The sequence below is a fragment of the Elgaria multicarinata genome, chromosome 9 (assembly GCF_023053635.1).
Source record: "Elgaria multicarinata webbii isolate HBS135686 ecotype San Diego chromosome 9, rElgMul1.1.pri, whole genome shotgun sequence".
Taxonomy (NCBI): Eukaryota; Metazoa; Chordata; class Lepidosauria; order Squamata; family Anguidae; genus Elgaria; species Elgaria multicarinata.
The window spans coordinates 88,671,509-88,695,649 of NC_086179.1; positions in this window are offsets into that span (position 1 = coordinate 88,671,509).

Consider the following 24,141-nt stretch of genomic DNA (forward strand, 5'->3'; position numbering starts at 1 on the left):
AGCATGCGATAAAACACTCTTCTGATGAACCCGAGGCAGGATCTACACTATTCATTACACCGTTGTTTAAGTGCATTGTTGCGTCCTCCCTTGCTACGTTACAAACTGCAACTTGAGCCCAGTCAATCGAAATACCTTTTCTTCTATCGTTTTACCCCGGCACACTCTTCTTTAGAACGTTCTTCATTATGCTCATACCGGCTCTGAAGTAAACCTCCTTCTTCCGGTGACTCTGAGCTAGACCTGCCGGGATAAGCCGGCAGGGAGGTGGGGCGACGCGTAGGGACGAGGGAAGCCCTGCAGCGTCTTAAAGGGGCCACGTGCGCCCCGAAAGATAAGCGGTTTTTTTAAAAAAATTAAGCCTCTGTCCCCTCTTTCACTGCCCTCCCTCCCCCTCCCCCTCCCCCTCGTCGCGTTGTGCCAGCTCTCCCTCCCCTAGAAAAGCCCTCACTTGTCCAAATCAGGAAGCAAAGACCATGGTCACGAGACATGACTTTGAAAGACGGCATTGAATACAACGAAAGGTTGGGGCACATTGTTAGCTTTAAAACGATTTTAACAGAAAGTGGAACGGTTTTAAAAGTCAGAAGAAACGTAACAACAACAGCATCACGTGACTGCTGACGTCATCTCTGCCAACTTGTTACGTTTCATCTAGACAAGTGTAGACGGGCTCCGAGTCTGTTATTGAAGATGGAACCGCTGCATGAGGACCTCTGTCCCATTTTTTTTTTTTTTTTTTTTTTGTAAAAAAGAAAATCTAACTTTTGTATGGAGCACTGTACTTGTGCTTTCTGTTGTGTCCTACCATTCCCACATTAGGTAGTTCAAATATTCATTGGTAAAACTGCAGGAAATAGTTTTGATGTAATGTTTTGTTCATTGATTTATTTTAACTTATTTTTAGGCCACCTTTAAGGGCAGACCTGTCTATATGTGATTACATTTCTAAGGAGAGGGTTTTTCTCAGTGACGGCATCCCATCTATGTAAATGTCTCTCCAGACAGGTTCACTTGGTACCTTCTTTATCGTCTTTTAGGCATAAGGTGTCAAACTTTTTCATATTGACTTAGGCCTTTTAAACAATCCTGCCTTATTATTTTATCTCTGTTTAAGGTCTGAACTTTTAATTGGACTCATTTTTCCACTGAAAGGAAACTGTTATAGGTTGTTTTTGTTTTAAACTGATTTTATTGTAGTTAATTCTCTGCATTGTATTTTAATACTCTTTTTTTGGTAAGCTGCCCAGAGATAATATATTAATTGTGTAGCCATATAAGTACGGTTGACAAATACATATATGCATACAGACATACACCAAGGTTCTTTTTGTGCTGTGACTTGCCAATGTGTGTGTTTCCTTGCATATTGTGATAAGAACATAAGAAGTGCTATGCTGAATCAGACCAAGGGCCCATCTAGTCCAGCTTTCTGATCACACAGTGGCCAACCAGCTGTTGACCAGGAACCCACAAGTGCAACAGCACCCTCCCACCTATGTTCCCCAGTAAATGATGTACATAGGCATACTCCCCCTGACACTGGAGGTAGCACATAGTAATCAGGACTAGTAGCCATTGTTAGTCCTCTCCTCCAGGAATTTATCTAAACACATTTTAAAGCCATCTAAATTGGTGGCCGTCACTACATCTCGTGGTAGCAAATTCCATAGTTTAACTCTGCACTGTGTGAAGAACTACTTTCTTTTATCTGTCCTTAGTCTCCCACCAATCAGCTTCATGGGATGACCCTGGGTTCTTGTCTCCCTTTCCACATTCTCCACACCATGCATAATTTTGTACACCTCTATCATGTCTCCCCTTAGCCTCCTTTTGTCCAAGCTAAACGATCCCAGCTGTTGTAACCTTCCCTCATAGGGGAGCTGCTCTATCCCCTTCATCATTTTAGTTGCCCCTTTCTACACCTTTTCCACCTCTACAATATCTTCTTCTTCTTCTTCTTCTTCTTCTTCTTCTTCTTCTTCTTCTTCTTCTTCTTCTTCTTCTTCTTCTTCTTCTTCTTCTTCTTCTTCTTCTTCTTCCTCTTCTTCTTCTTCTTCTTCTTCTTCTTCTTCTTCTTCTTCTTCTTCTTCTGGGTGGTGAACAGTGGGGAACGTGCCCCATATTTGGAAGCAAATTCATACTACCCAGAGGCTTCTGAGAGAGCAATTCTGCTTCTGAAGAAAGGGAGCTCTCCCCACACACCTTGTTTTCATGAAAAATGTTGCACAGCCCAGACCAGAAGGTATCTTGATGCAATTGTAAGGACAAATGTTCCACATTTTCATTTGTCCTCCAGTGGTTCCTCAAGGTATGTGCATCCTAAGAGAATGACAGGCACAACCACATGTGAGAGGGAGGATCAGGGAGGTACAATCTGTCAGGTAGGCCGTAGCTAGACCTAAGGTTTATCCCAGGATTGTCCTGGGGTCAAACCTGTTCATCTAAGTGCCACACAGGGCATCCAGCGCTCAGGCAGGGATGAATCCAGGATGATCCTGGGATAAACCTTAGGTCTAGCTATGGCCAAAGACACCACTGTGCATTAGAGAGAGGTTCACTGATTGTTTTAGCCTCCCAACAGCAGATAAAATATTTAAGCAGCTACCAGCCTTGTATAGTGGAACCTGGGGGGGGGGGATCCGCACGTCGTTCCCAGAGCGCTTCTATGCGATCCCAGTGCAACCCGAAAACGATAGTCTGACTTCCCTGTAAAAGAAACGAGGAAGAGCCGTCAATGCCGCCGCCGCTGAGGAGAGCTCTCCCCCGGCGAGGAGAGCTTGGCAAAAGAAGGAGGGGTGGAGAGCTTCTTCCGCTCTTCACCCCTCCTTCTTTTGCCAAGCTCTCCTCGCCGGGGGAGAGCTCTCCTCGTCGTCGGCGTCGGCATCATTGACGGCTCTTCCTCGTTTCTTTTACAGAAAAGTCAGACTATCGTTTTCGGGGTGCACTGGGATCGCATTGAAGCGCTCTGGGAGCGATGTGCGGATCCCCCCCTGACTCACAGGGATGCAGCACTGGCACTTTCTGATTAGCAGGGGTGCTGATGTCATCTGACACCTACCCACACCCACACCCACACCCCAGAATTCCCTATTTCATCTAAGCTAATCTGCCATGATCCCCACAGTAGCTGGAACACAGCAGGAATGAATTTTCCCAAGAACAATGTATTCTTCCCTGTTGTCATGCAAAGTATTTCGGGGTACCTTGGTGTTGAAGAGACAACCAATTAGCTTTACAAAAGTCCTGCTTCAGTGAAGATGAAAACTACTAGACCTGAATTGTTGATCTAGATCAACACCATCGCTTGCATTTTTGACTCACTTTGGAGGCATGGCTGTGGGGACCACCATGATGAGGGCCTGCACTGCAACACATCCCACTACATCACTGGCAGGGAAATTCTCACCTTAACTCAAGGTGAGCATACCTAGATGTCCTCCAATAATAAATATGGCACTGGTTCAGAATGAGGGCAACTCAGCTGGCACCTGCAGGAGCTTGGCAAGCACCCTCCAAGTCCCTTCCCTTTGGGGCCACTTGCCACCCCAATCAGGAAGCCACGCAATGTGCAAACGTAGTGGCCCACTTAGTTGCTGCTTGCAGAAACAACATGCAAAGGGAAGGGTGTGTGGATCAGCACAAAGGGGAATCACATATCAGAGATAACAAGGGGATTCCTCTCCAAGCCCTTGTTGGCCTCCAGGCCAAAGGTGGAAGTTGGTGGAGGGAGTGGGGCCTATGGAGGGGAGTGAACAAGGCCCCCAGAAGTAGTCCAAGCCTCTGCTGGCCAGAGAGTCACCTTCACAGCTGGGTTAAGCCCACAAGCTGGAGGTTCTCCATCCCTGGCCCAGATGGTTAGGCCAATATACTCTTGTGCATTTGCTGATTCTTTTTTCTTCCTTTCTTCCTGCGATTGCATAGATAAGTTGGCACAGACTTTCCCAACTGTCAGTGGTTATTTTCTTTCACTTGGCCATGGTAGCAGGATAATAGTCCAGCTTCACTGAAGACAACAATATACCGCTACACTGGAATCTCATCTGAACTTATGAACCTGCCTGATGGTTTAGATGGAGACTGGGGAACCTCTGGCCCTCCAGAGGTTGTTGGACTCCACACCCCTTCATTCCTGACCATTGGCCATACTAACTGGGGCTGATGGGAGCTAGAGTCCAATGACACCTGCAAGGTGTTCAAAACATAGCCAGGGATATATTCATGTTCTTCAGGTGTTAAAGCTTTAATATGGTTACAGTCAAACTCGAAAAGTGACTTTCTCCTACCCAGCCTTTACATCAGCCTTCCTCAACCTGGGGCGCTCCAGATGTGTTGGACTACTGGGGCATTCTGGGAGTTGTAGTCCAACACATCTGGAGCGCCCCAGGTTGAGGAAGGCTGCTTTACATCATCCAAACATAACTAAAAGAAGGAACTCGTAATAGCGAGTAAAAACACTAGGTTTGTGAGAAGTTGCCAATCCATACTGAATTTCTGAAACAAGACTTACTCCCAGTGTGGAGTTTCATATATTTAAATTATTACGACATCGAAAGTGTTTTGTATCTTGATGCACATTGCTGTTTAGTGTTACAGGTCAAGCATGGGAAGAATGTTATGAGTCAGTGAAGAACTCCTGAACTTTTAGAAATCAAACAAATTGGTCCAAAACACTTCCATGCTGTTTTTCCGTTTTGTTTACTGGGGTGCCATAGTGATTTGTACCTTCTCAATCAAACCTGTTGTAAAGAAAATATTGTACATAATCTCACTTTGTGTCTCTCACACATGCACACACATTGAACAAGCTTTTCACTATATTCCTGACAAGCTGACCTAAAAAGGAATGAATCATGACAGGAGACTTGACAGAATTTTGAAACAGATTGGCAGTGAGTTCAGGGCAGTCAAAAGGAAGTAGCTCATGCAATGCAGAATTAACCCATGAATGCAATGTCCTAAGAGTGTGTGATGGCTGCTGGCTTGGACCAGCTTTGGAAACGGAACAAATATGGGCCTGCCACAACATGTTCAATGCCCTCTTTCAGGGTACTCCATTCCATTTCCCCTCCCACTCCCTCCCCGACTCCACCGACAAGAGGGAACATTTCATGGGCACTGAGCACATTCAGTCCTCCTTGACCTCTTTGGGGGAGTTTGGCTATTAGGTTTTTACTAAACATTTTTTTGTACTTCTGAAAATGTTGAGTTTCCCAAAGCCTTCTGATTAGGGTATCTGGGCATCTTACTTTATGGAGAATAGTTCTCTCTTTGAAGGCCTCTCAGAAGTCAGTCCTCTCTTTGAAAGCCTGTCCAGCCCAAAGTCAATGTATACAAAAATAAAACTGGATTTGGATACACCTTTTTTTTTTTAAAAAAAAAAATAGTAATAAGTGCAGACTGATGTGGAAATTGGATAGAACAGAATGGATTTATGATTGAAGCCATGGTTGGACATGGGTAGTCATAAAGGACAGCAACTAGATATGCCCACTTCAGTTTGAAGCAATTCCAGCTTTCAGTAAGAAAATATAAAAATATTTTAAAATCTTTTAAAATAAAAATAGCGAAGAGTAGGGTTATCTGTCTGGATACCAAGGAGTGTGTCTGGGAGCACACTTGTGCTCACGGGCATTTCATTGCCTACCTTGCTCTAAGCCTTTCATGACAACGCTTCCACTGGCTGCTTCTAGGGATGTAGGAGAAATTTGCATCAGTTTGTTTTTGACTGGATGGAAGCATGGGCAGGTCTGAAACCACACGTCTCAGAAATGTGCAGTTTAAGGCCCCCCTTGTTTCCATCTGGGGCTCTCCTTGGTCGCTGCAGTGACATCACAGTGGCGACAAAGGAGAGCCCTGGATCAATGTGAGGCAATGGGCTGGGGGCCGTGCTCCCTCACTTTTGGGAACCCATCCTCCAGCCCCCCCTGTGTTGAGTAAGAAGAAGAAGAAGAAGAGGAAGAAGAAGAGGAAGCAGCAGCAGGGTGCCTGGTTGAATGGATGTGTGTGTGTTGGCAGTGTGTGTGGGAGGGCTGTAGTTTTCTGCATGTTGGGGGGATGATTTGGAGGTGATATTCTTATTAAATAATGCATTTTGACCCATAGACCTTCCTATCCAATTTGTTTGATATAGTTGGCATGACGTATATTTTGTAAAAATTGCTGATAATTGTCCATCCTTCTTAAAAATCTTTTACAAAATTAACAGGGTTGCCACCACCACCACCACCACCACCACCACCACCATCATCATTATTCATCTCTCTTTTCTTGCTCGTGGTGGTTTTCCTAGGTGAACATGATGGGCTTTGCCAAGTGATGCTGTCTTTTACTGATTCAGAAATTCCCTGACCATTGAACATGTTTTATGTATGACTGCTTTCTGGATGTTGGTGTGCATGTATTTTGGTAGGCCTAATTTCTGAAGGTTTTCTTTAAAAATAAAATGATGTGATGCTGGTGACTGATGTGACTAACGGAATAATTGTAACTTTTTCCTGTTGCTATAGTTCTTTAACTTCCATAGCCAGTGGTGTATATTTCTCTCTCTTTTCCTCTTCCTTTTCTGCAACATTTTTGTCATTTTCTGCAACATTTTGTCTCATATGTACCTGCCCGGACCTTAAGATCATCTACAGGAGCCCTTCTCCGTGAGCCCCTGCCAAAGGAAGTGAGGCAGGTGGCTACTAGAAGGAGGGCTTTCTCCGCTGTGGCACCCCAGTTGTGGAATGAGCTCCCCAGAGAGGTCCGCCTGGCGCCTACACTGTACTGCTTTCGTTGCCAGCTGAAGACCTTTTTATTCTCTCAGTATTTTAACACTTAATTTGAACTTAAATTTAAATTTTATTGTTCTAACTCTGTATTTTAATCTTATATCAATTTCTGCTGCGTGGTTTTATCCTGGTTGTGGTTTTTATACTGTATTTTGTAATTGTGCTTTTAACCTGTTGGTTGTTTTATTGTGGTTTTAATTTTTGTGAACCGCCCAGAGAGCTTCGGCTATTGGGCGGTATAAAAATGTAATAAATAAATAAATAAATAAATAAATAAGGTAATTGTGTTTTTCTTGGTTGTTTTTGATTGTTATGTCTGGTTGAAGTTGAAATAAGTTAAGAGGTGCTAGCTTTTAGTCCATTTTGTCCAATGGCTAACGTTTGCAGGGTAATGGTAGTTAATACTCTTTCTGAATGCTTCGTTGCTTGTTTGTTGTACTAGATTTTTCTGTATTTGTCAACTGCTTCATTTGTTCAGTGGTAGCAGTATGCTGAATCTGTGAGTATGGATATGAGAAAGGTGAAGGGAAAAGAGTGTTAAATGTTAGGAAAGGTGAGACTATGGTCATCCAGTGAAGGATCTGCAGTCAGAAAAGACATTTGAGGGAAGGGGAGACTATATCACACAGCATATAGCAAAAGCTTCAAAGTACAGTAAAAGCTACAGAAGTAGGAATGAGTGAAGTTAATTTCAGATACATTGAATGTCTCACTTGTTCTTTATTCCAGTGATTTTAACATTAAGATGTTATGTAGAACAAGTTTGTCTCAATTTTGTGCTGTGAAATCAGACCTGTGACCAAGGCCATGTTTGGGTGGGCACGTCCCTTTGAGGGCTGGATATATTGGTGGGCATGCACCCTTGGGGACTGGACATGTTAGTGAGCACGCCCCCTTGGGGGCTGGACATGTTGGTGGACACGCCCCCTTTGGGCGGCTGTGTTGTCCTCCTTTTTGGTTTCCAAAATATGGTCACCCTAGTCATGTGAGCTCCCTCTGAGGAATCTGTGAGTGCCCAGTAATGAGCGTACAATAAAACGCTCATCGGATAGAGCTTTCAGTGGGAGCAAAGAGGGACCTGAGACTGAAAGTATTTCAAAGCTTATGCTCACCCATAGAATATGGCTGGTCTGAGAATATGATCATTAAATGTCAAGGGGATGGCCTCGTAGAAGGGTACAGATATTAATAAAACAGGAGAACCCATATGTTATCTTTTTGCAAGAAACACACAATAAACAAAATCAGAAAGACTTATTGTTAAAAGGGGTAGGCTTTAGGAAGTCTTTTGCTACAGAAGGAAACTCAAAATCACATGGGGTGTTGATAGCAGTAATGAACAAATGTGAAATCACAATCTCAGATATGGTGTCAGGCCCTAGAGGACGTTATGTGTTTGCTAAAGGCACTTTAAGAGGTCAAAAGATAACCCTAGGATGTATTTACTCACCAAATTCTGGTCAAATTCAATTCCTGAGAGATACATTGCAAGCCTTGGAAAACTTTCAGGAAGGAACAGTGCTTATTGCAACTGAATAGAGTCTACTGAACGATGCTTTTGGACGATTTTAGTCTTGTAATGTAATCTTATATATTTGTAATATATTTGATTATTCTGTTTTATTTGATTATATATATGTTTGTAATGGCTTCGGCTACACAAATAAACTTTACTTACTTACTTACTTATTGCCAGGGATCTGAACAAAGTAGTAGACCCGTACTTAGATAGAAGTGGAAGTAGGGGGCATAAAAAGCAGGAGGGCAAATCAGAAATCGAGTGTGTTATTCGTGTGTTTGGGCTTTGTGGTGTTTGGAGATCTCTGAAGCCATTAGAGAGGGATGATACCTTCTTCTCCAGGTGTCACGGCTCATACTTGTGTATAGATTATATTTTATCCTCAAATATGGGTGAGCTGAAGCTAAAGGAAGCCAAAATAAGATCCATAACAATATTGAATCACACTCCACTCTCAGCCATGTTTCAGTTTGGAAACTTTGCACATCAGTCCTACATATAACTGGAAACTTCACCCCATAATATTACAAGAACAGGAAATATGTGAAACATCTCAGATTTCTAAAAATAGAATTTGACCCTGGAAATGCCAAACAACACAGTTTGGGACACCTTAAAGGCAGTGGTTAGAGGGCACTCTCAAAAAAATAAAAGAGGCTCAAAGGAAGAAAATAGAGACAGATATTAAAGTTCTGGAAGATCAACACACGAAAACAGGTAGTCCTCACATTCTAAAACAATTGAAAAGTAAAAAAGCTGAATTATAAAATCTAGATTGATATAAAAGTACAATGAAGTTGAATTATGTTGATAAAAAATATTATGAATTTGGCAACAACTCATCTAAACTTTCAGCAAGTTCTATCAGAAAAAAACAAAACAAAATCGAATATATTTAATTAGAGACACCAATGGTTTCCGAAGAGTTTTCATTCCATCCCAAATCAATGAAATATTTAGCAAATACTTTAATGAACTATACATTTCAGTTAATCCAGACAAAAATGGAATCAAATCACTCTGAAATAAATCTTCAGTTTCTCAAATATCTTACAGCATAAAGGTTTTTTTTAAAAAATAAAGGAATCACAGATGGCTTCACTGGAGGTTTTTATAAGATCTGTGAGCTCGTACTAACACCATTTTTGCTGAAATTATTCAATGACAACTTGGACAACAAGCCCATCCCGGAGACATGGAAAACCTCCAGGGTAATTTTATTTCCTAGACAAAATGAAGACATAGAGGAAGTAGAAAACAGACCGGTTTCATTGCTCAATCAAGATTATAAACTGTTTACAGGAATTTTGACTTCGACATTAAATTAAATCGCATCTAAATATATTAAGAAAGATCAGTTTGGGTTCATCAAAGGCAGACAGATCTCTGATCCCAGACGAAGGCTGTTAAATGTGATTTTTCATTGTTCTCATAATAAGAATAGAACCTGTGCCACCGTCTCCCTTCAGACGCCAAAAGCTTTTGACCAATGGGAATGGGGGTTCATTCATGAAGTGGGGGAAGCTATGGGGCTGGGTTCAAAATTCACAAACACTTTGAAATCTTTATACTGTTCATTCCGCACTGATCAGAACAAACAATCTGGATTCACCACTGACCTCAATATATCAAGGCACCAAGCTAGGATGACCTTTATCACCGCTCTTATTTGCTTTATTTTATTTTATTTTATTTTATTTATTTATTTATTACATTTTTATACTGCCCAATAGCCGAAGCTCTCTGGGCGGTTCACAAAAATTAAAACCACAGTAAAACACCCAACAGGTTAAAACACAATTACGAAATACAATATAAAAAGCGCAACCAGGATAAAACCACACAGCAAAGTTGATATAAGATTAAAATACAGAGTTAAAACAGTAAAATTTAAATTTAAGTTAAAATTAAGTGTTAAAATACTGAGTGAATAAAAAGAACCACTGGCGAATCTTATAAGAAATGGTAACTCAGTTGAAGGAATCAAGTTTAAGGGAGGAAAGAGATTTACTAATTTACATGCAGAAGATTTGGGTCTAACTCTGTCAAACCCATTAAGGGACTTACAGAGAATATTGAAAATCACTACTGAATATGGTGGCGTGTCGGGGCTGACAATCAATAAAAAAAACCTAATATATGATCTCTGAATCTATCGAAAGAAAGAAAAGATGAGCTCATGAAAACTACTGGTATCCCAACAAATGCCAAAAACATAAAATACTTAGGGATATATTTACAAAAGTCAATACAAAATGTGATCAAGCTGAAGTAAGAGCCACCCACAACACCCACCCTAATGTTAGAGTATAGAAACTTGTGACAATCGTACACAAGCTTTTTTAAAAAAATTGACATTTAAAAATTAAAAAGCAAGCCTGCCGGCCTGCCAACAATCCCATTAACAGTAGCAGCAGCTTGCAGTGGAGTGAGGATACAGTCAGAAAAGATATTTGAGGGAAGGGGAGAACATATCACATAGAATAATCATAATCATATATTTCTTACCCACATCTCCAATTGGATCGAGGCGGGGAACAACAGTAATCATAAAATACATAGAATACTTATTAAAAACATAGCATACACTGTTAAAAACATCCTAAAAGCATCCTAAAAGTATCCTAAAATTCCACTGGATAGGCCTGCTGGAAGAGATCAGTCTTGATAGCTTTCTTGAATGCTAAAAGACTGTCAAGCTGACGTGTCTCCTCCGGCAGGCCATTCCACAGTCTGGGAGCAGCAGAGGAGAAGGTCCTCTGGGTAATGGTTATAAGCCTAGTCTTTGCTGACTGAAGTAGATTCTTCCCAGAGGACCTGAGTGTGCAGGGCAGATTGTACGGGAGAAGGCAATGGCGCAGGTAGCCTGGACCCAAACCATGTAGAGCTTTAAAGGTAATAACCAACACTTTATACCTCACCCGGAAACTAATTGGCAGCCAGTGAAGAGATTTTAAGACTGGTGTAATGTGATCACCCCTAGATGTACCAGTGACCAACCTGGCTGCCATATTTTGAACTAGTTGAAGTCTCCGGACAGGGCACAAAGATAGCCCTATGTAAAGCGCATTGCAGAAGTTGAGCCTCAAAGTTGCCAGCGTGTGCACTACCATCTTTAGGTCTTCTAACTCTAGGAAGGGGCGCAGCTGGCCTGTCAGCTGAAGCCTGGGCGTCGCATCTATCTGGGCTGTCATTTGGAGCGACGGATCCAGAAGCACCCCCCAAGCTGCGAACACAGTCTTTCAGGGGAGCGTAACCCCATCCAGAACTGGTTGACACACCTCCAAACCCAGGTTGCGGCCTTTGACAGTGAGCACCTCCATCTTTTCTGGATTCAGCTTCAGTTTGTTTTTCCTCATCCAGCCCATTACCGCTTCCAAGCATTCATTCAGAGGAGAAACACTATCCTTAGTTGACGCTGTTGTCGAGGCCATAGAGAAATATATTTGGGTGTCATCAGCATGCTGATAGCACCCTGCCCCATGCCTCCGGATGATCTCTCCAAGCGGTTTTGCTTTTGTAGCAAAAACTTCAAAGTCGGAGTGAGTGAAGTTAATTTCAGATACATTGAATGTCTCACTTGTTCTTTATTTCAGTGATTTTAACTAGGGCTGTGCTTCACTTCTCTTTGGCTCTTAGAAGTGATAGCAAAGCGGGGGGCTTCACCTCTGTTATAGGTGGAGGAGAAGCGAGTCGGGGGCTAGCGACGCATAGCAAAGAGAAGTGACCACAAGAAAACCGATCCACTTTTTGCAAAGTGCTCCACCCGCCATTTTGGATATTTTTCCCAAAGGCTTGCATTGCAGAAAAGATTAGTGTATAACCTTTTTGTTTTGAAACCCACATCCCTGAAACTTACTGTGCATAGAGAGTAGTGGTTGGGGGTCATTTGTGGAGATGTTCAGACTTTTTTGTCCTGCGGTTTGCTTGCTATTAATTTGTTTAGAATGGCTAAAAGTGGGAGGGGTAAGGGTTTTTGAAGCGATGAGAGGCAGATTCAACTCCCAATCATGATCACCTGATGAAGTATCCTCCAATCCCAATGTTGGAGGGGGAGAATAAGCAAAACAGGATACTTTGTGACTTGAGATACTGGGGTCCTTGCTAGACCTACCAGATAATCCGTGTGGGAGGAGGGTCCAGGCTGCGCTAGAAGTAGCGTGGCCTGTAGGCCCTGTCCACATGCAAGACATGACGGGGCCAAGGGAAGCCCCATCGCGTCCACCATTTCCCCCCTCCCTTAAAGGGCCATGTGCATAGGAGCGCACCAATGGAACCGTAAGTATTTTTTTTAAAAAATAAATGGTTCCCCGCTCCCCCTGCCCCTGATTTAACCCGCCACCATGCCTGATGCCCCCCTGCCTGCTCGCTCGCCCGTCCCCCGTCCCCATCCGCCATGCCTGTCCCTGTCCGCCATGCCCATCCCTGTCCTTCTTCCCCCCCCCCCGTCCGCCAGGCCCTGTCCCCGTCCTTCTTCCCCCCCATCTGCCAGGCCCTGTCCCAGTCCGCCAGGCCCTGTCCCCGTCTGCCATGCCTGTCCCCGTCCTTCTTCCCCCGTCCGCCATGCCTGTCCCCGTCCTTCTTCCCCCGTCCATCCGTCCGCCAGGCCCTGTCCCCGTCCGCCAGGCCCGTCCCTGTTCTTCTCCCCCCCCTCTCTCCTGACAGGTCCGCTCTTTCCCCCCCAGCCCCCATCTCCCCCCGTGATTTTACCCCCCCCCGGCCCGATGGGCACAGTGCTCCTATGGAGCGCTTTGCCCAGTGCATGGCTTCTCCTGGGTAATCATGAGTAAGCGAGCAGCCGGGAAAAGCCACGGACCCTGCTAGACCTTCTGCAGCCCCGGCCTCAGCCCGGGCTGCGGAAAAGCCGGGCCATAAGCACATCTCCTTATCCCGGATCAAGGGAAGACTTAACCCAGCCTGACCCTGGGATCCTCTGTGCGTCATCTGGATGCACAGCAGGGAGACCGGGCCTCACACCGCACTAACTCCTCGTCTAGCAACGGCCTGGGTAACTTTTCTTTGTTTGTCTCAACAGACTTTTTCCAATGTTCTTTGAAACAGTAGCCCCACCAAACGCATAAACACAACCTTAAATCATATACTACAAAATAAATAACAGATAGGAAACACAGCACTGCTATCCACCCTAACCTTGGTGAACAACTGAATAGATGTGGTGCAAGGGGATGAAGTCCATAGGGCATGTAGATGTGCCCAGTGCACACTCCTGCCCTTGGAGGGTTGTCAGAACCCTCCAAAGGGTAGCCAGTGCAGAAGCCAAGGAGCGCCACGAGTTGAAGTGTGATGCAGCTTCTCAAAGATTGGTACCTAGACAGGGACCAGTCAAATTGGCACAATAATTCCCCCTCCCCCTGGGCACGTCCACTTTCCTCTCACTGGTAAAAGACAGACATAGCCTTTTTTTAAAAAAAATTCTTCTTGTTGTTGTGATTCAGCAACACTGCTGTTTTTAATTTCACCCCTCCTGTGTTTATTTATCTGTTTATTTATTAAATTTATATACCACCCCATAGCCAAAGTTCTCCTGGCTTTCCCTCTTCAGTGAAGTCAGGCAGGCTTTCATTGTGGTTCAACTTCTTATTGTTATTGTGATTATTATTATTATTATTGCTATTATTAACGCTGTTGTTGTTGTTGTTTAATAACGGCTGTGATAATAGTGCAGTCAATCAACTCTGACGCAAGGATCACAAAGCTGTACTCTTATCCTCCTAGCCCCCTATTAGTTATGGGATGCAAAAGAACAGGAATCTCTTTGTGCTGTTCCCGCCTCACAGGGAAGGTTTGAAGCAATCCTTGGCTCACTTACTTGTGCCCCCAGAAATGTCTGCTGCATGCCTGCCTTCCTGCCTTCACCTGGGTGCTGTTGTTGTGGGGTATCTGCTGGGACTTAGTTCCCCATAGATTTATTTATTTAGTTATTGCATTTCTATACCACCTAATAGCCGAAGCTCCCAGGGCGGTTTACAAATCTATGGCATAGTCGTACATCTCTGCCTGCCTCTCTGCCCTCCTGGTGCCTGGGAGATGTAGTAGATGATGGGCTTTGTGGTACAACCCCACAAGTCTCTGGCATGCTTGCTCCCAGTGCTACAGGGGCATGCTGCCTGTCCTCCTCTGTGCCCGCCCCACAGGGATGGTTTGTGCATTTCTTGCTTTGACTCAGGGTATCCTTCCTTGTGATAAAAGGCAGCTGCATTGCATGCTCACTCTGTTTAAGATTTCTTGTGTGTGTGTGTGTGTGCATTTTTGGAGTGTTTCACCTGAGATGAAGATTCTTATTTAGAAAAAATCTTTATTCCTTCAAATCATCTGTCCTATTGATTGCTATGGGCAAGCACTTTGCAATGGATCCCTATGGTTTCTCTATGGAGAATTCTGTGCTATTATTAATTGCTATGGCCAAGTGCTTTGCAATGGATCCTTATGGGAAAGTATGGAAAGTTGTCAGAGCTATTAGCATGCTTAAAATGAAAAAAAAATTGCCAAAAATCAGGGCATGCTCGGATTTCCTTGAAACGTGCCATAAATGTGGATCTAGGTGGCATCTGTAAGGGTGCCCATTTGCAAGTTTGAATCTGTGAAAATGTCAGAGTAAATCCCATTTCTGAAAATGGGGTGTAGGATTTTCAAAAATTCCCCAAAAATCAGTGGAGGCTTGGATTTGCTTCCAACTGGGTGTGAAGGTGGATACATGGATAAGCTCTCATGGTGCCAATGTTGAGGTTTGTAACATGAAAACTGACAGCATTCTTGAAAGGGGTGTGAATTGGGGTTAGGGGGTGATGCTCAAAACGAACAAAAATCGCCAAAAATCAGGGCATGCTCAGATTTGCTTGAAGCATGCCATGAATGTAGATCTAGACGGCATCTGTGAGGGTGCACATTTGCAAGTTTGAATCTGTAAAAATGTCGGAGTAAATCCCATTTCTGAAAATGGGGTGTCCGATTTTCAAAAATTCTCCGAAAATCAGGGGATGCTTGGATTTGCTTGAGGCTTGGCATGCATGTGTATACATGGATAAGCTATCATGGTGCCAAGTTTGAGGTTTCTAACGTGAAAATTAACGGAGATATCGAAAGGGGTGTGAATTGGGGTTAGGGGTGATGCTTTAGAGGTTAAACCCCTGCCAAAATTCCCCCAAAATCAGAGCATGCTCAGATTTGCTTGGAGCATGGCAGGAATGTGGATACATGGCTAAGCTCTCATGGTGCCAACTTTGAGGTTTGTAACATTAACAGTAAAAAAGTTATAGGCATTCCAATTTCAACGCAAGTCTATGGGAGAAAACACGGATCTCCGATTCGGATCCAGAGCTCTGCAGCGGAGTGAAGAGGACCATAGGCGGATTCATGCGGGGTGGAGCGGACCCAATCTGGAAGTTGCAGATCGGGATCCGGAGCAGGTCAGGGGGTCTGTGCACAGCCCTAATTTTAACAATAAGATGTTATGTAGAACAGGTTTGTCTTAATTGTGTGCTGTAAAATCAGATATGTGACCAAGGCTATGTTCAGGTGGGCACATCCTCTTGGTGCTGGACATGCCCCGTGGGGCCAGCCATGTTGTCCTCTTTTTTGGTTTCCAAAATATGATCACCCTAGGTAATGACACGCATGGGAAGGGGAATGGCAGGAAGAGGAAGGGGAGGAGTTTTGAGTCAGTTTGGGTCCGGTTGATTTCCCCTGCTGGTGTTCATGCTCGCCTGAGGTTCACTTGACTGAAGGATGGATCCAGGGCATTTGGGTCTTTCCTGTTTGCACTGGGTCTTCCATCATGGTCAGCTTGGGAATCTTCTTGTCCGTTCCTCTCTCTAAATGGGTGCCATTAGGTTCCAGGCATATGTTTTCACAGCCTTTCTAAAAGCTTGATGTGATGGGGCATGGAGGACCCCAGATGACCACTTCTTCCAGTGATGTGGGGTCCCTGCAGAGCAGGCCTCCCACTTGTGATCAACTACTCTCACAAGTGGGTCAAGGAGGCCTCTCTTGCTGATTGTAGCATGTGAGCAGGTTGATACAAGTGAGGGTAGTCTTTCAAGTTCTATCCAAAGTATGACACTGGCACCAGCACTAGAGGAAACATGAACTGTGAAGCAAGTGGATTCACTAAAGGGATATTCTGTACATAAGGGAACATTAATATTTATTTGGGGGTTTTCCAAAGTGCTTGATGACAGTTTGGAAGGACTGAAAGAAACAGAAGTGTAAAGACAGAATCTTCCTGCAGCTAATAAAATGAAGAGGTCCTAAGCGTCAGACCTTTAAGGAGGAAGCTGTAAAATTCATCCCCTCATAGTCATATTCCCATAAGCCACATGACCACCTCCCCTGCAAGGAAGGCACCCAGTCTGCTCCTTAGCTGGCTGGAAGGTTTCCCTTGGTGACGCTCCCTCTGAGCAGACAACGCATCCAGGAGTCTGTAGGGCCACCCATCTGCCTGGAAGAGAGGGGCAGAACTCGGGTGGCCACAAAACGGGCCCGGCTAAGGAGGCCAGCCCAATGTTGGGCACCCTTGTAAACCACAGGCCACAGCCCCCACTAAAACCACCAGAACTGAGCGGAACACTGGCCATGGCTGAGCAAGGTTGCTAAGTGATGGCGGCATGTCTTCCATTGTGACACGACCCCCAGCTGGAAGGGCTTCAGGAGGCCTGGGGGGGAGGAGGTCTTTGTGGGTAGTGAGGAGATAGAGAGAGGGAGCGGAGGAGAGAGTGGGAGTGCGTTTGAAGGTTAGAGAGAGCTAGACAGAGAGGTAGAGTGTGGTAGACGGTGGTAAAGGGTGGTAGAGAGTAGTAGACGTTTATTGAAACATCATAGGATAGAGATAGAATTCTAGATTCTAGACAGTTAGAGGTAGTTGAGAGAGGGAGGTTTTCGATCTAGACGGAGACATTGAATCCGCAAAGATGTGAGTACAATATTTATAGTCGCCTTCTCACCCTAGGGGGGCTCTCCCGGGACATACTAAACCGAAGGACGCCGAATGGCCATTGAAATGCATCGTGTCATTCCCAATGGCCATAGGAAACCATTGAAGGAGTTTAGGGATCATCTACAAATTAAAATCAGTGAAGAGAGAGTCTACTCTTGGTATTGGGAACAAAGAGAACAGAGAGTATTCTGGGTGAATTGAAGAAGAACACTTGAGGTTTTGTTGGGACTACAAGGTTTAAGGCTGTTCTGAAGAGTTTAGAAAGCTTAATAGGAAGAAAGAACTACATGGGAAAATACCTGAATAGGCCAACTACTCTTTTCTAAACAATTTGCCAACAGGTTCAACTGAAACTATTTTTTCTTTATACGACTCTCAAATGTTAATATTTAATAAAGAATAGACATACAAATAAAAATGGCTGCATTCCTCAAACCTAGCATCATGCTATCAGCTAACAAACTTTCTTTAATGTTTACTGTTTTTAACTTTTGTAAACCGCCCAGAGAGCTTTGGCTATATAAATGAAATAAATAAATAAATAAAATATTTAAAGGAGTTAAACATTTAGTTTTCATAGAAAAACACAGAATCAAAATACAAACTAACAAACTAACTAACAATAGGGTGACCATATTTTGGAAACCAAAAAGGAGGACAACATTTCCCCCCCAAGGGGCCGTGCCCGCCCACACACTACCAACACACACACAAACATGCACACTCCAACCCTGAAACATGCACATACATCCATTCATAGACAAACAACCACGCACCCACTCACCCACCACATAAATACACCACTGCCAACACACACACAAACACACACACTCTGTCAAAATCATCCACCCCTAAACACTCACACCAAGACTGATCCCTTGCATAAATTAAGCCTTCTCTGGCATGTAGAGTACATGTAGTAGTAGTAGAAGCAGAATTTAAACAGCACTGCATGTCAGCACTGCTGGCATTAAATAAATGTTAATGATAAGGTACAACAGCATAAGGATAACAATAAAAGAGATAATACTGCAAGCTATTCATATAGCCCATGCAACTAGGAATAAAATATTGTTTTTCTGAGTGAGTGATTATACCAAACACTGAAGTTAAGGCAGCCTCCCCTCACCAATGCAAAAAGAAGAAGCAAGGCCAGCACAGCAGTGAATCGTTCCCTTAAAGTTAACTATAAAACCCAAGATCCACCCCCTTTAGTTTTTCTGCCTTTTACAAGTTAGAACCAAGAAGCCCACTCTTTTCACATGTCCTGTGTGAATACCATTTCATTAAAAAAAGCATTACATTAATAACAGAAAGTGCAACAGCATAATCTAATTATTTAGTCAGGGGTGTGTGTGTGCGTGGGTGCGTGGGTGTATGTACGCGCTTAAAAATGGCTTTGAGTTTGTTAATTGTTGTACAAAAGCTTGTGACTGAAATAAATTGATAGGTTTTCTTTTGTTTCACTAGTATGGTCTTTTCATTTTTCATTAACAGACAGTCATGCCACTGGGGACATTTTTATAAAACTGAACTTGATGTAGTAGTAGAGTGACGATATGGAAAGGAGGACAGGGCTTCTGTATCTTTAACAGTTGCATAGAAAAGGGAACTTCACCAGGTGTCATTTGCTGGCATGCAGCACCTGGTGAAATTCCCTCTTCATCACAACAGTTAAAAGCTGCAGGAGCCCTGCCCTCTTTTGTATCTGAACACTCTAGTATAGCTCCTGAAGCTTTAACTAGGGTCCCACATCCCATCCATCAAATGGTGAGCATGCTAACAGAGTTATAATAAACGAGAGCCTGAATCTTCATATTTGCAACCAAACTGTGATTATAGATGAGGAAATTGTGCACACAGCTCCAGCCAAGCCCACAGTTTGAGGATTCTAATAGGCTGCAGATGAAAATGGGAGAGTCAAGCTAGCACATCACATAAAAGGTTAGATTTGAGGAAAAAATAGAGCAGAAGGGGATTGATGGAGGAGTGAGTTATTCATTGTAACTCTCGACAGTTGGCACCAATATGACCACGAGTGCTGCAAGGGCTGCAGCCATGTTGCTAACTGTCTGTGGGGGCTGCTACCCATTTCCCCAATGCTGTCTCCTCTGAAGGAGAGAACGAAGAGCCGACTGCAAGGGAAAAGCCAACAAACTGATGGCTCTACGAAGAGCAGCTTCCTGTGTGTCTCTGTGTCTAGGACTGGGACTGACCAAGGCTACAAAGATTTCCCACTCCCCCACCACCTACCCGCTTCCAAATTACAAAGCACCTTTCTAATTCACCTGAAAACCACATCTTTCTCCCCAAACACCACCATGGCAGAGCTTTACAAGGCAGCAAAATCAGCAACAACACCAAAGCACCTTTGCTCTTTTGTCCCAACACCATTTGCTCCCGTCAATGTTTGGTTTTATTTTGCATTTGGGGGAAAATAGAAATGTGATTTGTTGGTTTGCATTGATTTTAAAAAATGGTAAAAGAACACATACTAGAGAAGGGATTTTTGAACTCCCAAAGGCCTGTACTTTTGGGGGCATGGTATAGCATTGGCTTTGAGGATTTGGAAGAACTGACCATTGAAGTACAGATTCAAAGCAACTCCCCCCCTCCCCACAATGTTTTGTGACATGCTAATGCTAGAAGTAAGCTTACTGGGTTCATGAAAAACATGAAAAACTAGACTACATAAAATGCAATTCCCTGTCGCAACACAAACCAAACTTCAGCCAAGTCAGGTATTTCTTGGATTTTATTTTGGATTTATTCCCTTGGAGAAAATACATTTACAGCCCAGAACTCAAAGGGGAGCCTGATTTGGATCCCTCCTCACCTTCCCTGCCCAGGGGTTCTGAGCTGTATTAAATTTATATTCTCCAAGGAATAAAATCCAAGAGCCCCCTGACTTGGATTCCCCCCTTCCCTGCCCAGGAGTTCTGGGCTTTTATTTCCTTGGAGAAAAATTAAATTTAATACAGCTCAGAACTACTGGGCAGGGAAGCAGGGGATCCAAGTCAGGGGGTTCTTGGATTTTTATTTCGTTGGAGAAAATACAGCCCAGAACTCATGGAAGGTGAGGGTGTGTGTCTGTGTGAAAAGCTAAGTCACGGCCAGGGTTTCTAGGATTTATTTATTTACAGCCTCACAGTGAAGGTGGTGGTGGTGGGGAGAGCCAAGTCATGGGGGTTGGAGGTTTTCCTGGGGGGGAGGGGGATTACAGACCTTCTGGGAAGGCAGGGAGCCAATAAAAAGGGCAGGGCTCCTGCAGTAGCACACTGGTAATGCTTATACATATCAATCATCAGATTTTTACATCCTCTGGGACTATAAACTATAAAAAAGAGCTTTAAATGGAAATAACACCCATTGTTTTCTTACGGCCATTCTGAAGAAACCTCATGTGCCCGTGCGCAGCTTAGGGGCCGTTCTAATGGAGCACGCTTGCAGCAAAAACTCTTAGGATGCTTAGGGTCTCATTACAAGCTTCTATAAGAATTTTGGGGCTCCCTCTGATTTTCTGGGGCTGCCAGATAGGCCCATTGTTTTCTTACGGCCATTCTGAAGAAACCTCATGTGCCTGTGCACAGCTTAGGGGCCGTTCCAATGGAGCATGCCTCCAAGAAAAAGTTTTAGGATGCTTCTTGTGTTATTACAAGCCTCTTTGAAAAATTTGGGGCTCCCCCTGATTTTCTGGGGCTGTAAGACAAGCCCATTGTTTTCTTTCTAAACGGCTTGGGGCCAGGTTATCTGAAGGAACGCCTCCTCTCATATGTACCTGCCCGGACCCTAAGGTCATCCTCAGGGCTCCTTCTCTGTGAGCCCCTGCCAAAGGAAGTGAGGCAGGTGGCTACCAGGAGGAGGGCCTTCTCTGCTGTGGCACCCCGGCTGTGTAATGAGCTCCCTAAGGAGGATCGCTTGGCACCTACATTATATGCTTTTAGGCGCCAGGTGAAGACCTTTTTATTCTCCCAACGTTTTAACAATCTATAAATACATGTTAACATGGTGTTTTAAATTTGTAATTTTGCATTGCTGCTGTTTTTATCTGGTTGAGCTTTTATATTGTATTTTATATTATGGTTTTATACTGTTGTTCTATACTTTGAATGGTTTTAATTTTTGTGAACCGCCCAGAGAGCTCCGGCTATTGGGCGGTATAGAAATGTAATAAATAAATAAATAAATTAATAAATTATGGCCATTTTGAAGAAACCTCATGTGCCCGTGTGCAGCTTAGGGGCCGTTCCAATGGAGCACGACTCCAACAAAACATTTTAGGATGCTTCTTGTGTTATTACAAGCCTCTGTGATAATTTTGGGGGCCCCCTGATGTTCTGGGGCTGCCAGATAGCGCCATGCTTTCCTGTGGCCATACTGAAGGAACCTAACGGGCGCATGCGCAATGTGGGGGCCATTCCAGGGGAGCATGTCTCCAGCAGAAACTCTTTGGATGCTTAGGGTCTTAGTTCAAATCTCCATGAGCATTTTGGGCCTCCCCCTCTTTTCTCTGTGCCTGCTTGTGACAGCCTGATGCTGTCCTATGGCCATTCTGAATGACACCCCATATTATGGCTATGCACAACGGGGGGGGGGGGAATTCAATGCAACATGTACCAAGCATAGAGTCTTAGGATGCTGGCGTTGCTCATTTCAACCTCCTCAAGCATTTTCAGCTTCATCTGGTTCTTAAGGGGCTTGTGGTGTCATTCCCATGTATCCCTATGGCTACTTTGAAATGCAGGCCTGCATTGTTGTGAGGAGAGGGAGCTGGAGGGGGGGGGCGTATGGAAACATGGTAATAATCTGTGGCAGTTTTTGGCAACCCCTCCTCCACTTATTTTGGTCTTTTTGAACTGGTGCCTCTGAAGCATTGCATGAAACTGCAGTTACCTTCTCTTTATTGTATTCGGTTTTCTTTTTATGTTTGGAGATGATCCCTAGAAACCACTGTGTTGGGGGTCATAGGAATTGTTCCCCAAAACCACTTTGTTAGTTTGTATTTTGATTCTGTGTGTTTTTCGATGAAAACTACATGTTTAACTCCTTTAAGTATTTTATTTATTTATTTATTTCATTTATATACCGCCCCACAGCCAAAGCTCTCTGGGCGGTTTACAAAAGTTAAAAACAGTGAACTTTAAAAAAAGTTTGTTAGCTGATAGCATGATGCTAGGTTTGAGGAATCCAGCCGTTTTTATTTTTATGTACATTCTTTATTAAATATTAACATTTGAGAGTCGTATGAAGAAAAAATAGTTTCAGTTGAACCTGTTGGCAAATTGCTTAGAAAAGAGTAGTTGGCATATTCAGGTATTTTCCCATGTAGTTCTTTCTTCCTATTAAGCTTTCTAAACTCTTCAGAACAGCCTTAAGTGTTGTAGTCCCACCAAAAACTCAAGTGTTCTTCTTCAATTCATCCAGAATACTCTCTGTTCTCTTTGTTCCCAATACCAAGAGTAGGCTCTCTCTTCACTGATTTTAATTTGTAGATGATCCCTAAACTCCTTCAATGGTTTCCTACGCCCATTCGGAATGACACAATGCATTTCAATGGCCATTCGGTGTCCTTCGGTTTAGTCCGTCCCTGTTATTCAGGAGATTGTGTGAGTGAAGCTCTTTAAAGAAACGGAGATAAATCTAATTTTTCATTCAGTCCTGAGGGCATTAAAGTACCTAATCTAAATATCCAATAAGCCTCTCTTCTAAGCAACATTTCTGAAATGCAGATAGATTTGAAAGGGCGTTGTTGTATATGTTCAATCGCAAAGAATTTTAAAGATTCAGGAGTATGGGGGAAATGTATGAAATGTGAAGTTAGAAGGGTTCCGTATTCTGGGTGTGGATTCTGCCTTTATGTTCCGATATTCTTGTTTTGAGAGGTCTTGACGTTTGTCCCACGTATATCTTGGAACAAAGGCACATGATGATGTCTATGACATTTGAAGTAGAACACGTTGTGAATGATCTTAAGGAATATTTACAATCATCTATATCAATCTATAGGTTGATAAAATCTTGAAGTTGCGCAGATTGTGGGCAACAATTACAATGCCCACATTTGTAGCGACCAATAGTTTGTATTGTGGGACGAGAATAATCTAGAACGTCTGAATGAACCAACTGCATCCTCTGAAGGTGATTACGTTTGTGTTCTTCAGCCACCTCTTCGGTCCTTCTTTTGCTGTCAGTTGCCACTTGAGCAGGCAGTTCAGAAAAACTAAACTCCCCCAGGAAAAAAGAACGCACAGGAGCACAGACACAAAAGAAAAAAGTGTCAGGAGGAGGCTGTACCCTCCCCACCTGCCCCTAAGGGCATCTGCTTGATTGGGGCCCCCTCTGTACTGACTTAGGGTGGCCATCAGAGGGAGCGGTCTTCGACGGACCTTTAACTCTGAGGACCTCCATTGGGAAGCATCCGTTCGGTGTTGAGTATGGAGCTGAGCCCAAAGTGCTTTTTGATCCATTTCAGCTTAAATAGGGCCTGGGCAGCTTAGAGGGCGCCCTGGGGTGGGTGTCCTCTGATGGATCCCCTCCTGTATTCATGGGCCTCGGTGGGCTAAGCTGGCTGAGAGGGTAGCACTCGGCATGCGGGTCTACCCTCCCTTTCAGTGTCCCACAGTTCCTCAGAAGAACACAAGGATAAACAGGATTCGGGTTAGGGATTTGAGGCAGGGGGAGAAAGCAACATCTCCAGGTGTTTTGGCCTCCACTCACAGCAGTCTTGACTATTTAGCCATGCTGGAAAGGGGCTTCTGGGAGTGGAAGTGAAAAATACCTGGAGGTCTGCCTTCTGACTGGGCCGCCTGTTTTCCCATAAACCTGCCTGGGGATTAGGACCTGCACTCCCCATTTCTCACTTTCCGCCTTCTCTGTTTTAGGCTGAAGAAGCTGCG